The 18,081-nt window shown below is 40.9% G+C and overlaps 1 protein-coding gene across 2 annotated transcripts in view; it reads left to right on the forward strand.

The window, feature by feature from the left end:
• The window catches only part of LOC140704951 (uncharacterized), a 91,025-nt gene that overhangs the window by 52,284 nt on the left and 20,660 nt on the right, over positions 1 to 18,081 (forward strand). Inside the window, exon 3 of one of the 2 annotated variants that reach the window (XR_013545533.1) lies at positions 5,015 to 9,087. The exons of the other annotated variant lie outside the window; for it this stretch is intronic. The gene's annotated coding sequence lies outside the window, so the exon portion shown is untranslated. Of the gene's footprint in view, positions 1 to 5,014; positions 9,088 to 18,081 lie in introns of those variants that run through there. 2 annotated transcript variants of the gene reach the window in all.

The following is an 18,081-nucleotide window of genomic DNA, read 5'->3' on the forward strand; positions in this document are numbered from 1 at the left end:
CCCAATTAGTACCAATTAAGCCTCTAAGAAGAGGGCATTCCACAGCCAAGGCACTACAGTCAAGAAAGCTATAGAATCTTCATAAGTCAGAGGAAGATATCCACCTAATAGTGGCTGAAATTGTGTTGCTTAGTTTAGTAAGTTGCATTAGTAGAGGCCCATTGAATCAGTGGGAGTTTGGTGAGTCAAGACCTCCATAAGTTCCATTGATTCAAATCAACCTGCTCTAGTTGCAGTTTACCTTACCATGTAAGAATCAATGGAATTTACAAAGGACACACCAGTCCTTACAGACCCAATGATCCTACCATAGGATACTAAACAATAGGATTGTAAAACCTGTTCTCTGCAAATGTGCACCTTTCTTCATCCTGTTTTACTTGGTGGAAGCATCTACTTTCTCTTTCACATATTAATTTTATGATGGGTCAAAGTAATGATTGGGATGGTATCACAGTAATACATAGGCAGCTAGATTGGCTTTTAGGATTATGTCTTCAAGGACAAATAAAAGCAGTAGAGAGCCTAAACATATAAATAACTTGATGTCCTCCAGATGTTTTTGGACTACAACTCTAAACAGTTCTAGCCAGCAAGGCTAGTAGTTAGTGGAAACGGGATTTGTAGTCAATGGCATCTGGAAACCACAAGGAAGTGGAAATTGTTAGGAACTTTTGCATACACCATTTCAATCTTGTCTGTAGAACTATTCAGTTCTTCAAAAACCATTCAGTTTATGAATGTGGAATGTTGTGCTTATCAACCACTGGTGCAAAATTCCAGGAAATAGCTTGTTGCTAGTAGGAAAAAGGATGCCAAGCTTTCCATAGCAAAGGGCAGCCTGAATGTTCACAACATCAATGGCAGCAGCCAAGATCATCTACAGCAGTGGTTCCCAACCTTTTTTCACTTGTGTACCCCTTGGCAGCCCATTTCCATAGATTCTACCCTTCATTTTAACAAAATGTTTGTAATTAATATGGATGCTGTTATTTCAAATTTATATGTTGTAGATATAAGTAGCCAAATAATGGGATTTAAAAGCAATAGAAAAGGTGAACAGAACATGCATATACATTTACATTCAAAACTCAAAAGATACAATCAAATCAAGGAAATAATCACAGATTACTTATAAATCTAAAATGCATTAATATATTGGAATTGTTACTTAATTTATTAATGATAAAATGTTAATATGTTTTGAAATAATATTTATAAGCACACAACAAATATTTTATACACAGCAAATAGTAAGTGTGTTTTGATGCATATAGTTTTTTGAAATCAGGTTCAACTGCTGTAAAATACAGTCTTCAATCTGGTTCTGCATTCAGCTTATTGCAATATTTATTTATTTTTTTATAAAGAAGAGAAAGCCCTCTCCACCAGCTCTTATTTGTAAATGGTAACAGCACTTAAACACCTTGTCGGAAAGCTGTTCACATTCTCTGTTGATGTCTGCCCAAAAGTTAATAACCATTTTTTCCCCTGTAATTCAACTTTTAAAGTAACATTAGTTCAGTCAACTTCTCTTTTCCTTGATTAATAATTTGGGAGAGTTTGAAAGTACTTTCTTCAAAGGGATTTGCAATCCAGTTGTTCTCTTCCCCAAGTTAGAAAAGTCCTTCTCGAAAGAATATTTTAGCATTTTGAAATGATCAGGTATCTTCTTGCTCACTTCCTGGGATAGTTGTGGCTGGTTATCACATAGAAAATGTAAAGTTTCAAATACCTCTGGTTGGCCTTTTTCAAAACATGGTCTCCAAAAATCTAAAATTTTAATCATAGATCCAATTTTGTCTGAAACTTCAAATATTGTTATCAAACTATTCTAAAGTGCGAAATTTAGATTGTTTGTTTGTAGAAAAATATCTGATACCATGTTTTCCCGAAAATATGACAGGGTCATATATTAATTTCTGTTCCAAAAAACACATTAGGGCTTATTTCCAGGATGTTTTTTTCATGTACAATCATCTACATTTATTCAAATACAGTTGTGTCATCTTCTGGTTGCTGCACAGTGGTTGAGGGCATGGTTTCACTGAACTGGGGCTTATTTTTTTTGGGGGGGTAGGACTTATATTATGAGCATCCTGAAAAATCATACTAGGGCTTATTTTCAGGTTATGTCTTATTTTCGGGGAAACAGGGTATAAGTATGCAAGAGCCTGAAGCCAATCACAGTCATGTAACTTAGAAGTAAGTATGGTCTTCCAAAAGACCTGTTCCTCATGCCAGGGAGTGCTTTGATAATAGGCTTTGCTCATAGATGCCGTGGTGACTCCAGCTTATATTGAGGGCTACCTTCATGATACAACTGCAAAGACTGGAGTAAAAACCTGATGTGGACTTGAACCCATCAGTGCATAGCCCACAGCAATTAGACTAATTAATGTCCTTTTCATTGAAATAACAGTCATTACCATTAAATATATCCTCTCTTGTGCACTCTGACAGAGGGTGATAAAGCAAAATATTTTCTTCAATTTCGTTGCCTTGCGAATACCTCACTATCACAAGGAAAACAGTGAAATAAGCAACATCTATGCTTTGGTCAACTTGAATAGCAAAGAATTTACTATTTTTTATTTGACCTACTACTGTTGTCTCAACATTGTAAGACATGTCCTGAATTCTTCAAGATATTATTATATTGCTCAAAAATGGGTAGTGTTTATTTTCTTCAAACATTCTTCTCCAAGCATACACAGAACAGTACTAACTAATACAATAAGTGGTTTCAAGTGTATTTTCTTTTTTAGCTGATGACAAGAATTATGTCATATTCTGATATTTTCCTAAGGGGTGAACAAAACTGCATTTCTTGTTTGTATAGCTGGCATGTGTTGTTTTTAAAGAGTAGAGAGCATGTTTTGCAAGAGTAAAGAAGGTTTCATTGTACCATTGCATAATACTTTCCCATCCTGGGACTTAGTCTTTATCTCCTATATACAAAAACCCATATTTCATGTATTCATCACAATATTTACTCTCCTTACCTGTTCAAAGAACTGAAGACTTTGACTTTTCATTGTTTCTCAGTAAAGTGTCAGATGTGTCATCAGAAAATCTTGGTGACTGGTAAATATCCACATTATGTTTCACCTTTTTTTTCTGTACCGGTTTTCAGCCACTGTTGCATAACTGATAATATGTGAATAGAAAAATTAATTTAAGACTTAAAATGATGAGAGAGAGAAGAGAGGTTTTTCCCTCTTGTGTAGTGTCACTTTGTGAATGGTACTGAGCAGAAGAGTAGGCTATCGTGATCATTGCCATTGATGTTACTTTTTTAAAAATCATGATTTGAAAACCATTTCCCCAAATGTCCCCAAATGCGGCATGGAGCAAGAGCAGACTGGTTATTTTCTCTGTGTCAAACCTGGTGCTTATACAAAGTTCAGTTTCAAAATTATAAATTTTTGTTTGGGGTGTCCCCAGTTTTAAAATTGCCTTGTGGAATGCTGATTTGCTTTGCTGCACAATAGTTATTAATGCATTCTGATGCAGCAATAATGTCCCACAGCATTATTTCTCCATAAGTCATAAAACTATCCCCTGTTCCTCACTATGCTCAGCCATCTGAATTGGCACTGTTTCTTTCACTACTGCCCTTTCCATTAGAGGGTTCATAGAAGTCACAGAAGTCTACTATATGATACTGATAACTTCTTGCACAAATGGTCGTGATTGGTGAAACCTATTGTGCCTTTATAGGGCAATAACAGATTCATTAATCCAAGATACAATGTTAGGGATCTGTGGGGGATATGGCTTTACCCTTTTAATGGCTTTTCTGTGCCTTGTGGCCACCCTAGAAACAAAAAGATGTTTTTAACTTGGTCCATATTTACACTTGTGTGAAGACAGTACACAGAATGTACCCTGTCTTTTGACAATTGTGTAAATATGGACCAAATCTGGGATATGTGTTCATTTCTAGGGTAACTGTGGGCAGCAAAGAACCCGGAGGCACTCTTATGTCAGTGCCCTCCACAGATTCCCTGATGTTAAATCCATATTTCCTAGGTTTAAAGTTGTTAAAATGCAAAATTACAGACAGGGAATGAGAAAGAGGAATTGAGGAAGATACTGAGTTGATGCCAGTAGAGAAGGAGAATATGCTCTTTACCTTAGAAATGAAGCATCCTTGCATTTCTTGCTGCAATATAATTTACGTAAATTATCAAAGTCTGATCATTTCTGCAGTCATCCAGCATCTTGTATCCTAGTAGTTACAGAGATGCAGCAGAAGGGAGACACCAAACCAGTAAAGAGGAGGGCAAAAGGATGATAGCAACCAGACTGGGCAGTTTCTTGCACCTTTATTTTTCAACAGAAATAGACTGTTTTATTTCCCATTGAATAAAGCAACTTGCTGTACTAATGGGTAGCAGAAAAGAGGCCCGGAAAGGAGAGCTGATGAGGTTAAATTCCAGATGATGAGCATTGTTTTTCAGACACTAGTTAGTGTAGTATTATTCAATCATGGATCAGACTTGGGGCCAGTGTATAGTAAGTACAGTTAGATAGATAGATAGATAGATAGATAGATAGATAGATAGATAGATAGATAGATAGATAGATAGATAGATAGATAGATAGATAGATAGATAGATAGATAGATAGATAGATAGATAGATAGATAGATAGATAGATAGATAGATAGAGTGCATTTCTGCATGTGTGATGATACATCATGGCAGCTGCATAGAGAGTTTGATTTGTTTTCTGTGTCTGGCTGTGCTTACCTTCTCCAATTTTCCAATTGTTAATTCAATTTTTCCGTTGTAAAATGATCAGCATTTCTTCTGCTGCTGCTACTGCAGCAGAAGAAATATAGCAACAAAGCATATGAGAATGATACCATCCTGAAGAACAGATTGTGTGCCATTACTTAAAGAGCACCAACTGCAGTTTTAATCATCAAGGCCACCAAGCCTGCCTGCCTTCTTTCTTTCCTTTTTTTAAAAAATTTTTCTTTTCTTTCTCTCACTACTTTTCATAGGCTCCAGGTTAACAACAAATGAGGATCATTCATTCCCAAGGGCATTTTGTCAAAATCGAACATGTGCTTTCCTTGCAAGAAAAGGAGTGGGCTGCATCTTGAAAGTCCAGTGTGTGATTTGGTTTTCAGCAGAAAATGGGCTCTCCCTCCCTCTCTCATTGTTTTGGAGAACAGCCAAGCCAAGTACTCATGCATGAGGAAAGTAACAATGACAGCTTGGACAGGAGGCTGATGCTGGGCTTGCTCTTCCCGCATGCAGTTAGTGGCACAGAATGTCATGGAAAGGTCATCAAAAGAGGTGGAAAGAAACGGCCATCTTAAAAGCCTGAGATGCTGCAGGAGCAGTCCTGGCGACTGACCACTAAATGTCTTTCAGCAATCACCATCAGCAAGAATTTTGTCCAGCAGTGGCATTATGTGTAAGAACAATAATTAGCTGAATGTGGACAATTACTGTGATGTTTCAAACAGAGAGAAGCCCTCACACACTTATTTTCTGTTGTGATAAACAGTCAGTGTGGAAACATGAACAGTTACATCCTTTGTGCTGTTGGGGGGAAGACTGAGAATTTGATTCCATGCCCAGTATTTAACAGTTGTGTACTATGCAATTTGTTATACATCCTTCATGTAAATAAACAGCAGAGTTTTTGGAGTTACTTTTAAAAGTAACTAGTTATATTTAGAACTCCAAAGCTCCTCAAAGTAGTAAATGACTATGATATTTATATTTTTAAAAGGAAGTTGTTACTTTCCTATTATTGCATATCTACTGACCATTATATAACATGTCTGTCCTTTTATCCACCATGTTATTGCCTCAGGATTTACAACAGAATACAGGAGAATAGCATAAGACACAACATGAGGTAGCATGAGTTATTCCTCCATCACCAAGCCACATTCCCATAACTGTAAATGTAACTGTAAAGCTGTAGAAGTATCTTAAAGATTTTGATGTGCTATTTCTTACTGTCTTATTGTACAGATTAATGTCAACATGGACTCAGGGAAGATGGGCTGGCCAGTGTCAAGCTGGAGGCATCTGGGCTGGTGGGGCTCACACATAATCTATAGAAGAGGTGGTCTGTCAGTGACCCCATCTCCGTCCGGAGATCCACAGTGAGGAATGTCCCCTATGCTAGACTGTAGTAAATTGAGTTAGATCTAGTTTACCCCTCCACTGCGTCTTGCTGCTTTATTCCAAAGTGTGCGTAGGTAGGTAGGCAGGCAGGCAGGCAGGCAGACAGAAGAATAGGAAGCCATCCCCTTCAGAGCTAATCCAAGATATTTTGCTATCTGAGGTAAAAGGAGAAGAAGGCATTCTCTTATATACAGAAGCCAACATTGACCCTTACTTTATGACTGGAAATAGAACAGGATTTCACCACAACTGAGAGGGTAGAATGCTAGTTTAGGATAGATCTAGGACAGGCTGTGAGGCACACATAGCAATGACATTTTTCAAGAGGAGGGAAAGTCTGTGGGACTGAGGAGGATCAGCAGTGGTGGAAGGCTATCTCTTCTGCTTTAATATTTGCTACCTAGAGGTTGCCCTGGCTTTGCCTTATAGTAAGGATGAATCTGATTACATTTATGCTCTGCATATTAGTAGTCAGAGGTACTTAGCTGGCCTATTCTGGACATAGAAGAATGGCCAAGTTTGACGTTGGGTTTAGAAATGTAGTTCTTAGGTTCTTAAGATAAGCAGAGGAGACTTACTGAAGTAGAATGACTATCATATAACAAACACTCCAGAATGATGTTGTTACTTTACTCAGAGGACAAAACAAGATACAATACTCATATTTATGAATGAATTTATTTATAATGAGAAGTATATTCTTTTGTACTAACATCATGCAATCTACATGGCAGCTTAGGAAAAAGAAAATGAGAAAAAAATAAAAACAAAAACAATGGCAACAGCAAATAAACAAACCCCAGACTTTAAAAGAAAGAAAGGAAAGAAAGAAGGAAGGAAAGCAAGGAGGGAACAAACCAGAACCAGTCTGCTGTGTTAGCTCATTTTCTGAAGTTTGTTTGGCAACGTTGGTAAATGTGGGGTGGGGAATTTTGGCTGAGTTTCTCCCAGCAGAGTGCTCCAAAGGTTGCAGAGACTGTCAAAAATATGAAAAGGAAAGGAAACAAAAGACAAAGTAGCTACTAGTCTAGTTCTGCTTCAGGCCGCAGTATGGTAAGGAAACGGCACTGGTCGCGCTGTTGGATGACCTATTGAGGGAGGTCGATGGGGGCACTATGTCCTTGTTGGTCCTCCTTGATATCTCAGCCACCTTCGATACTGTCGACCACGGTATCCTCCTGGGGAGGCTCTCTGAGCTAGGAATCGGTGGCCTGGCACTTGCCTGGCTCCGATCCTTCTTGGAGGACCATTCCCAGAGAGTACAGCTTGGCAAGAATGTCTCAACCCCATGGACCCTCAATTGTGGAGTGCCGCAGTGGTCCATCATCTCTCCAATGCTGTTTAACATCTACATGAGTCCGCTGGGTGGGGTCATCAGGGGATGTGGAGCATCGTGCCAGTATGGTGATGACACATAGCTCTACATCTCCTTTTCACCTACTTCAGTGGATGCCGTTCTGTCCCTTCAGCGCTGCCTGGAGACTGTACTGGAATGGATGCAGTCAAATGGGTTGAGGCTGAAACCGGATAAGACAGAGGTCTTGAGGGTGGGTGGTCCTCCCGTCAGTGGTCTGGGTGACTTCCTTTCTTTTGGGGGGATGATCCTCACCGCAAAGAATGGGGTTCGCAGCTTGAGGATACATCTGGACCTGGCACTTACCATGAAAACCCAGGTAGCGTCCGTGGTCCATTCCACCTATGTTCATCTATAGCGGATTGCCCAGCTGCGACCATATCTTGATGGGGGGCTCACTACTCTTGTCCACGTGCTTGTAATCTCGAGATTAGACCATTGTAATGCACTCTACATGGGGCTGCCTTTGAGATTGATTCAGAAACTTCAAATGGTGCAAAATGCGGCAGCCAGGCTTCTTAGTGGGGTGAGAAAATATCAGCATATCTCCCCCACCCTGGCTGCTTTGCATTGGTTGCCCATTCATTTCTGCATTGATTTCAAAGTATTGATGATGATGTATAAAGCCCTAAACGTTTTGGGACCTCGATACCTGGCAGATCCCTTCTCCCACCCAGGTCTACCCGAATCACTCGACAAAGCCAGCAGGGACGGCTGAGGGGTCTTAAGTCGAGAGAGGCCCGGAAGGAAAGAACAAAAAACAGGGCCTTCTCAGCGGTGGCCCCTTGGCTGTGGAATACGCTCCCAATGGAAATCCATCTGGCTCCCTCACTGGGTGTTTTTAAAAGCCATTTAAAAACTTGGCTCTTTAGGCAGGCCTTCCCTCCAGTCAATTAACTTAATTTCTGTTGCTGTTTCTTAACTACTCCCATCTTGATAATGTAGATATGTATATAGACACTGGCTATTAGGTTTTCTATGTATGTTATTTTATCCTGTTTTACCACTCATGTAAGCCATCCCGAGTAGACTTTGTCTAGAGGGGCGGGGTATAAATTCAATAAAAGTAAAGTAAAGAATGTGGAATAGAAAATTGCTTATGGAGTTGTTTAGCACTTTGGTGAAAAAAGGAATGGCTGTCAATAGGATTGGAAAAGAGGGGACACAAGGAATGAAGAGCAGAGTCTGCACAATGATTTCCATCTGAGATAACATCTTGAAATCCAGTATGAGATCAGATGTGAGTTGCAAAAAAGGTTGTGATCTGCCAGCAAGGAGGTTTTTTAAAGTCAGAAACAGGGAAAGTAAGGAGAAGTAAAGAGAAGTAGAAAGGTAGGCATGTGACAGGTGAGTAAGGAGGTTAAATACATATTGAATATCCACAATGAGATTTAAAGGTTGATCCTGAAACATTTGAAAGGTAAGGACGACAGCCACCAGTTCTGCATGTTGACTAGAGATTTGAATAGAAGTGAAAGGGCTTTTCCAGGTTCCAGGTGGTTGCTGAAAGGTAAACATGCCCCTGGTAGGCACACCATTGGTAAAAACAGTTAGAGCATCAAGGAGGGGAGAAAAGAGAGGAAAAGCAAAAAGGGTACCTGCTGAATGAAAGTTAAGTGAGGGTCTTTAGGAGGATTAAAATGTGTATCACCAAAATCATCTGAAAAAGCACTTTGACAAGTTAATGATGTAGACATTAAATGATCATGGTTAGCGTTGGAAATTGGTAAGTAACAACACAGAAGATCCCAATCTGTGAGTTGTTTGGCACAATGGCGTCCTTTGATTACAAGGTCTATAATCACATTTAGAGTAGAGTAAACATTTTGGGGAGGAGTGTTAGATATATAAAGCCATTCTGCTATACCAATGGGAAAGGAGTAATTGTGATTTGTCTAGGAGAATCACCTAGACTTTCCAGAACAATGGACTGAAGGCTTTTCTGGGTTTGCTCATAGCCTCCAGTTCCTGAAATGCCGTGCACTGGCTGGGTGGGATAGCTTTCTGGCCAGTCTTTCTTTGCAATAATGCTAATGTCAGCTCTCATATCAATCAGGCCATGAAGGACCAGCGATCCCATTTTAAGAGGGAGTCGGGGCTGCGAGTGCTCAATGGTAGTTAAGGCAGCAACTCGAGTAGAAGCAAAACCTCCACTATGAGGGTTGGTAGAAGGACCCCTCTATGTTAATGGAAGCAACCACAATTGAGTGATAGATTCACCTGCCTGTGGTACATTACAGCAGGTTTGAATAATTAGAGGTCCTTCAAACTCCCCATCAATGAAGCCTGGTACAACGAATAAACACCGTGCAGGGATGCTAGAGTGGGAGACCATGAGACCTACAGTATCTTTGGGTATTGGTCCATGATGTGCTGTTTTAACTTTGTAGACAGCAAGAGGGAAGTGATAGTCAACCTCTTCAGCTGTGATCAAATCATGACTGGTACTTTTAACAGTAGCAGGCTGGATTTCTTGAACTAGGGTAATATTCACTGAGTTCCCCTCACTTGACCTGGGGCTGGAAGACCACCTGATGTGGAGTTTCCTGGCATTGGAACATTGATTGGCCCAGTGATAACCTTTTAGACACTGTGGGCATTTTTAGAAGGGAATTTATTATTTGGGGGGGTTGATCTACATTCCTGACTGAATTGCCCTTCCTTACCACAGGAAAAACATTTACAATTTCGAGTGGGATTCAGGGAGGGAGGTGGACGTGGTGGTGCAAGCCTGTAATCCAGCTACTCGGGAGGCTGAGGCTGGCGGATTGCTTGAACTCAGGAGTTCTGGGCAGCAGTGGGCTATGCCGATCAGGTATCCACACTACGTTTGGCATCAATATGGCAATACCCAGGGAGCTAGGGGCCACCAGGTTGCCTAAGGTGGGAGGGAGGAGAAAGGGAAGGAGAAAGGGAAGAAGGGGTTGTCAGAAAAGCAGCAGGAGCTGCATAGGAAGGGAGATTGTTCCTATTTTCATGGAGATCAGGTGGCCTAGAGGGTGGCAAAATCTGAGGGCCTGTTGGAAAATTAGCTAAAGACTGAGCTAACAAAGGGTTTGTGATCTTTGAAATCACATCCCAGCAAAGATGCCAGGTATGGAGGACTTTAAGTGGAGCCACAGGGTCCTTGTGAAATTTATTTCCAATTTTATCCCAATCTGACAGTTTAAGGCTGCCTCCTTCTGGGTACCATGAACAAAAAGTACTTATTTCCCTCAGTAAATCCTCTGCTGAATCAGATACGTCATGGTGACCCTTTCTATGAAGCAAATAAATCAAGTCTCTTTTACGTTGTTTTTGAAGCGGTGAAAGGGAGTTTCCCATTGTGTTTAAAACTAAATACTCACCGAGATCCTAAAAAGGATGTAAAGATGCATATGTAACTCGTGCTGGGTGAGGTGAACTGCCTATGCCTCAGGCAATGTTGATGTCTCTTTCAAAGGTGCCTGTCAGGTTCCTGTTTGATGTCTTTATTTGATGGTCTCTTTTTGATTGTCCCTGTTTGGGCACCAGATGTGGGTAATCACGGAACAAAGTAAGGCAATTAGCCATAGATAAAATACAAAGGAGTTGACAAGCAGATGTCCGAACCAGCGGAGACTCCAGGCACTGCCCTGAGAGCTCCCTTTATTGACTTAGCATGAGTAACACAGTATATTGTGAGAATCCAGATAGGATATTAGTTACCTTATCGTAACCAAGATTGGCTGAGGAAACTCTTTGATCTAATGCTCTACCTCTAAGTGAAAGGGAAGAATGAGGGGTTACCCCACCCGCTGGCAGCTGCTGCTCCTGCAAGGAGTATGTGCACATCTGTCATGAGTTCAGCTAAAGAAGATCTGGAATCTGAGGGGTTTATTTATTTATTTATTTATTTATTTATTTATTTATTTATTTATTTATTTATTTATTTATTTGATTTATACCCCGCCCATCTGGTATATCATACCTCATACAGCTGAGGAAAATGCTGGGCAATCAGAATCACAGACAACTGAATCACCACCAGATTCTCCTCCCCCACTAGCCAGAGTGAGGGAAAAGCTTTGGCAGGGACTCATAACATGAAGGTCGGAGGCTTGCATGAATGCTTCCCATAGTAACATCAGGTTGACCAGTCCTGAGATTTAGCAGGATTGAGTGTTTTCTAGGAATTAGATGACTGTTGCTGCTATATTAATCTGTACCCAGAGGCTTGGAAGCCTGTGGAAGCAACAAGTCAATTCTCTTGCTCGCATCCATGCTCCTGCTTATCTCAGACCTTTCTCTCTTGACCCTTGGCTTTGGACTCTGACTTCTGACTACAGTTTGTGTTTTGGCTTTGGCAATTTGGCATCTGTTTTGTATCTCCCGGATGTCTGACTTTGGACTGACTTATTGGACTTTCGCTTGCAGTATCCCAAATAAACATGACAACGTCACTGGAACAGAATGCAGCTACAACCTTTAGGCAGAAGTTTCCAACAAAGTACATATCCCTTTCTCAGAAATGTCCCTCTGCCTTAAGCAACTATTCTGCATTTGAAGAGCTTCCACCCCTCCACTTTCTTAAAAGTAATTTGCAAAATCAGTCACGTAGCTGCTCAGTCAAACCTTTCAACCAATAAGGGCTTGCCAGAGGTGGGGAAAAAATGTACAGTTGTCCTCAATATAATTATGTGTGCTATCACATCAAGTCTGATTTATGGTAAATTTTCCAGGTACAGAATACACAGAAGTGGCTTACCATTATTCTGTCAGTGCTCTGAGACTCTACAGCTTGCCCAAGGCTGCAGAGACCAGCTCTTCTCCTGGGACACACAGTGGAAAATTGGATTTCCAATCTTTGGCTCTGCAGCTATATCCCTAAATTATTGAGCTAACGAACCAGGTATAATTCCTTTACACATGCAGAAAACATGAACAGGATCTTGGTCTTTTATATGAAGGCTGGGATCTAGTTTGTTACCATGTAACATAAAGTTACACAGGCATAACTTTGCTGGGTGTTCTCAATTTCACAACTGACCACGGTTCCTTGTTTGACCAATCATGCAGTGCACCACCAGAAGTGCTTCATGGATAGTATTCTGCCTTGTTGTTACTGTGGACATAATGCTCAGTTATGTCCATGTATGTACTTCACAAGATTACTTCCTAGGCACTGGTTTTGTTATACTGTGTATTTTCAATTCCTAGTAGCCATTAGAGCTAAGAAAAAAACTACTTTCTTTTTCAGTTAGCTGTGTGTGATAGACAGATAGAGGGACAGACAGAGAGACATCATGGAGATTAAACCAGTGTCTCTTCCTGTAGGCCTCTCAGTGACCTTGCTAAGCTTTCATTTAGTTTCTTCTGGGAATTGCAATAAATGGAACATCCATTTTCAAAGTGAATAGGTAGGTGGATTTGCCCACCAGATATTTGATTTTTTTTCTTTTTAAGTGGCAGCTGCTATATTAGCAATTTGGATGATAAAGAAAATGTTTAACCTTTTGTGAAGTTTTGTGAATGAGTGTACAGACTAGCTTGTAGATATTGAAATGTAATGCATTTGGAAGATGATGGGGGAAATCTTCATTTTCCTGCAGATTCCTTCCCAGAAAGAAATAATTGTGCTGTGTCTCTCTATTCTTCAGACGTTTGTTGTCCTGACTAGAGATGGGGACGAATATAAAAACGGATCGTTTTTTTCCAATGAATATAGCCAATTCATTAAATATTTGTCGATCTGTATTTGTGGGTTCCAGAGACCCCACGAATATGAAGGAATGAATATTTACCCATTTTTATTCATCCTTCGTATTTTTTAAAAAATAAAACAAAACACCATTATGCCCACTGGCCACTGATCAGCATATTGGCTGTAGAAAGGCAGCCACCACCCCACAAAGCCAAACAATACTACAGCCTGCCCCCCACCCCTTTCCTTTCCTTATCTTAGGCCCCACTCCACCCCACCCCACCCCACCCCCACCAACACCCTCTTACCTTAATCACTGCTGCCAAGGTCTTCTGGCCTTGTAGCCACACATGTAAAAATGGAGACTTGCCCCCTTTGCAAAGATGGCAGCTGCAGCTTCATCCCTTTCCTTTTCGAAGCCCTGCATGGTTCAGAGAGTGAAGGGATTATTTGCTGGGGCTTCCCCCCTTCCCCCACTAAACCCTTGGATTGAAACATATGCCCAGGTACCTCCCCCTTCCCCATGGATGCCTGCACAGACACATGCACACTCATCCCACCACCTCTGATTGGATTAGCCATTTAAAAAGTACAAACATTCCTTCTCCAACCATCCTCAGCAGCAACAGAAAATGGCTTCAAGTTATGTTTTCCTTGTTCAGAGAAAGAGAGCAAGGGGGAGGAGGGGCCTTGGGCAGAGGGTTGGGGGAAGGGGGGCATGATCTCATGTGCCACGTGAATCAAATGGGATGAGGAGACACCTCCTCAAGGAGAGAACTACTTGGCTTCATCGACCGCCAGCCAATGTCAGCTCAAGGCTGTTCTGGTTTGCCAATCGGAGGGGGTGAGGGCTTGCTTCTCCATTGCATGCTTTCATACAACCTGCCCCACCTCCCTTACACCCACCCAGCCCCCTTTCCCAACATAGGCTGCCTATGCAGGGCTCCTTGGATTGCCAAAGCTTGCTCTTTGCACTGATGTCAGAAAGCCTCTTGCCAGCAAGTGCAAGGACAACCCATTGCTGGCCACATAGTGACCTGTGCCATTTTTTCCTATTTCCACACTGCACTACCCTCTATGGAGGAGAACCCACAGCACACTGTCATACATCAAGCCACATTTGACAGAAGAATACCAGAGCACTAACATTCCTGTTTGAACATTAGTTAAAGAAAATAAGAGAGTTGATCAAAAGCAGGTGGGAAAGATGGGACTGCATGCCAGAAGTAAACAAAATAAATCAATTTAGGAGTACACAATGAATGCAATGCCAGTAGTACTGTGCTATGAAATGTGGAACAAAAATAGTAGTAGCCTCCCAGCAGGTAGGATTTGATTTGGAGATAGAATGGAGGAGAAACAAAAGAATTGATAATGGCCATGTGTTGTCTGAACCCAAAAAGATTCAAAATTCACAAGGAGCAACTTGGAAACATTCTGCAAGTGTGATGGCAGGCTCTGTTTCTGTTTTAGATTGACTGCAGATTAAAGTGTCATTTGAACTAGTAATTTTAACTATGGGTAGTGAAAGTAAACGAGCTTCATAAACTATGTAGTTGGCATGATTCTATTAACCAGAGTTAGAATTAGTCACAATAATCAGGCTTGTATCTGGTGAATCAAATGGAAATAAGTAATTCCAATTCCTGTTGTGTATGTTGGTGAGGGAAGAGAAAAGAGGCAAGCTTGAGAGAGGCTAGTAATTCTCACAAAGTTAATTGAAGGTTTAGTGTAATATCTACTCAGTACAAAGTAATGTATGAACCCCCTTGTTTTTTCAAAGGGATTTTTGAAGGAAGCAAAAAGTCCAGTAACCTACTTCAGGAAAACATCGTCAGTGGTTTTGCTCTATACAGTGCTTAACAACCATCACTGCTGTAGGCAACTACATGTGCCAGGAATATGTTAGTGTGTGACATTAGCTGAACACCTATTTTCAATTTGGAAAAGCTCAAATAACAAATAAATCCTCACTGTTGGTTATAGATCCACAGCAAGCATTTCTGACTCCAATTAATTGTTATTTTATGCTCCAAAGCAATGGCTTAGGTTTGGCATGAGAATAATTCTGTAAGTCACTGTGTAGCATCTCAAAAGTCAGCATAATACATTTAGAAGCAACCAGAGTTTGGTGAACTTTTTCTGGTGTTGCAATCTGGCCATGAATTGTTTGAGCTACTACTTTCCCAAACCATGAATGGAGATTCATCACCTTGTGGAATGGCCTGTGAATCGCTCAAACTACTGAAGGATCAATCCCTATTTACTGCTCAGACGGTTTCACTAATTTTTTCCCAGATTTCTCATATTTTAAATCTCTTAAAGGGACTACAACAAATTACCTCAAGGATATCAACTGACTTTCCCAAGCTTCCTACAGTGCCTGAGTTGGATACTCTACCTCTTCCTCCTGCTTCAGCTTCTCCTCTAAGAGCTCACTATGCGGTGCCTACAAAATCCTCTTTCCAGCTAGTCTACCAAGCACATTCAGCTGTTATTTTGTTTTGCCATGCAACCAGAATTAGAAGACACCCTGCCTGGAATAACATTCAGCATGCCAGGAGGCATTTGACACGCCTACTTAAGGTGCCTATTTCTGTAGTAGATCTTTCAAATATTGTTCAAATATCTTCTGGCCAGCAATTCTCGTGTTTCTTATTGGAGTTCCACTCTGGCTACATTCCGTCTCTTGTGTTTGCCACAGTTAAATCCCTTTACGAATATGGAATAATTCCTCATCGTTTCTTCTGAAATCTAGCTATATCTCATCTTACTGTGAAGAAAGAACACATCTACAGAAGAAATCCAAGAGCTGGCCCCGCTGTGCAACCTTCCTGTCCGGAACAACCTCGTTCTTTTCCCCCTCCCATTTTGGATTGTCCTTTGTTCAGCCCCAAATCCTTTCCCCTCCCTTCTCCCTTACAGGCTGTCAAGATGGACACTGCTCCAGTGGAAACTCTGACGTCAAACCCTTCTAATGGCCCAGATGATTCTACATGTGTTAAGTCCTCATCAACATCAAATATTTTATTGAATCATAAGCTACTTAACAATCTTGTGCCTTCTAACACCGATAATGCTCCTGTCATCCCTTTTTCTTCTCCTATTACCAGTTCTGTGTCTCAAATCCCTCTCTCCCCCCTCTGTATTGTTAAAAGAAGCTCTCAAGCTGACTTTCTTCTTAATTGATGCCCAATCCCAGTATCCTCCTCCACTTATTTATGACTTCACAGGTACCCATGTCTCTCCAAATAGCAGGACTTGTTCCCAGGACCCTTGCCCCCTGCCTCTTCTCTTTCTAAACCCTCTTCTTGTGGATCTTCTGCAACTCTCCTAGCCTCTAATTCCACTGTTACTCTGTCTTCTGATATCATTGCCTATTCTTCTTTACCTAGCGGTTCTATTACATCTAACTCCCCTTGCTAACTAATTAACCCCTGTCCCTCCTCTTCAATTTCTGTCCTGCCCTTAAAAATAACATCTCAGGTTGGTCAAAGAAAACCTTTGATAAATACCTTATACAATATCTGAAAGCCTTTGATATAATACTCTTTCAAGAAACCTGGTCCCTAACCTCTCAGAGTCTTCCTGGTTATACTTCTTATCATCTACCTGCTTTCAAGCTCAACCAAGCGGGTCATCCATGTGCAGGACTTTGTTGTTTTGCTAAAGATTCTGTCCCCTTCTCTATGTCTTCTCTCTCTTCTCATTCCCTTTATATCCTAGCCTTTTTGCTTCAAGCTAATGACCTCAAAATCTTGCCGTTTAATGTTTATATTCCACCCGTGGCTCCTTCACCCCAGGCTCTGAGGGAGGACCTTGAGAATTTGATGTTGAAATATTCCAGTACTATACCCCTGTCTTTCTTACTGATCTTAGGATATTTAAATTCTAAAATAGGCCCATCCAACTCTGCCTTAGCCCTGGATATGAACTGGAACTTAGAAGATCTGACTCCTCCTTGTTTTCTTACTTCAAGGACTTCCAGAAGAGCCTCGTGGCGCAGTGGTTAAAACGCTGTACTGCAGCTAAAACTGTGCTCACGACCTGGGGTTCAAATCCCAGGTAGCCGGCTCAAGGTTGACTCAGCCTTCCATCCTTCCGAGGTCGGTAAAATGAGTACCCAGCTTGCTGGGGGGGCAATGTGTAGCCTTTATAATTAAAATTGTAAACCGCCCGGAGAGTGCTTGTAGCGCTATGGGGCGGTATATAAATCCAATAAATAAATAAATAAATATAAATAAATAAATTCCAAGGAACATTCCTTTAATAGCTATACTCCATTTCTTATTGATCTATATACCACTTTGAATTATCCTCAATGGTTCTTTGGGCATTGATATCCCTGGTGAATTTACTCATTTTTCAGTGAGAGGTCTGAGTGTCATTGATTATGTTCTTGCCTCTCCAGACCTCTTACCCCAGATAGCTATTTTTTTTCATAGATACCTGCACTGAGAGCGATCACCTTCCTATTTTCCTATTTTTGCTCTCCCAATTGTATTCCCATAATTCCTGCCAGGTTTGTTTACCTGATTCCAACACTCTTACCGAAAAAATTCCAATTTTCAAAGGTGTCCACCAAGGTTGCATTTTGGACCCTCTATTATTTAATTTATTTTTAGCTGATCGTCCCTCTTTTCTTTCCCCTTGCAATCAGTCAGCTCCAGCCCTTAACGGTGTTCCCTTATCTATACTCCTGTAAGCCAATGATACAGTGCTAATGTCTCGTACTAGATCAGGTCTTTGTTGCACTTTACTTAAATTTCAGGATTTCTGTGATCTTAATGATCTATCCATTAACACCAATAAAACCCAAATTTTGGGTTTTTTTCCCCCCGCTCTTGGTCCCCTACCCCTTGGACAATAGGACCTTCTTCTTATCGTCAAGTGCACTCTTATAAGTA

This window comes from Pogona vitticeps, chromosome 5, assembly GCF_051106095.1.
Source record: "Pogona vitticeps strain Pit_001003342236 chromosome 5, PviZW2.1, whole genome shotgun sequence".
NCBI classification, from domain to species: Eukaryota; Metazoa; Chordata; class Lepidosauria; order Squamata; family Agamidae; genus Pogona; species Pogona vitticeps.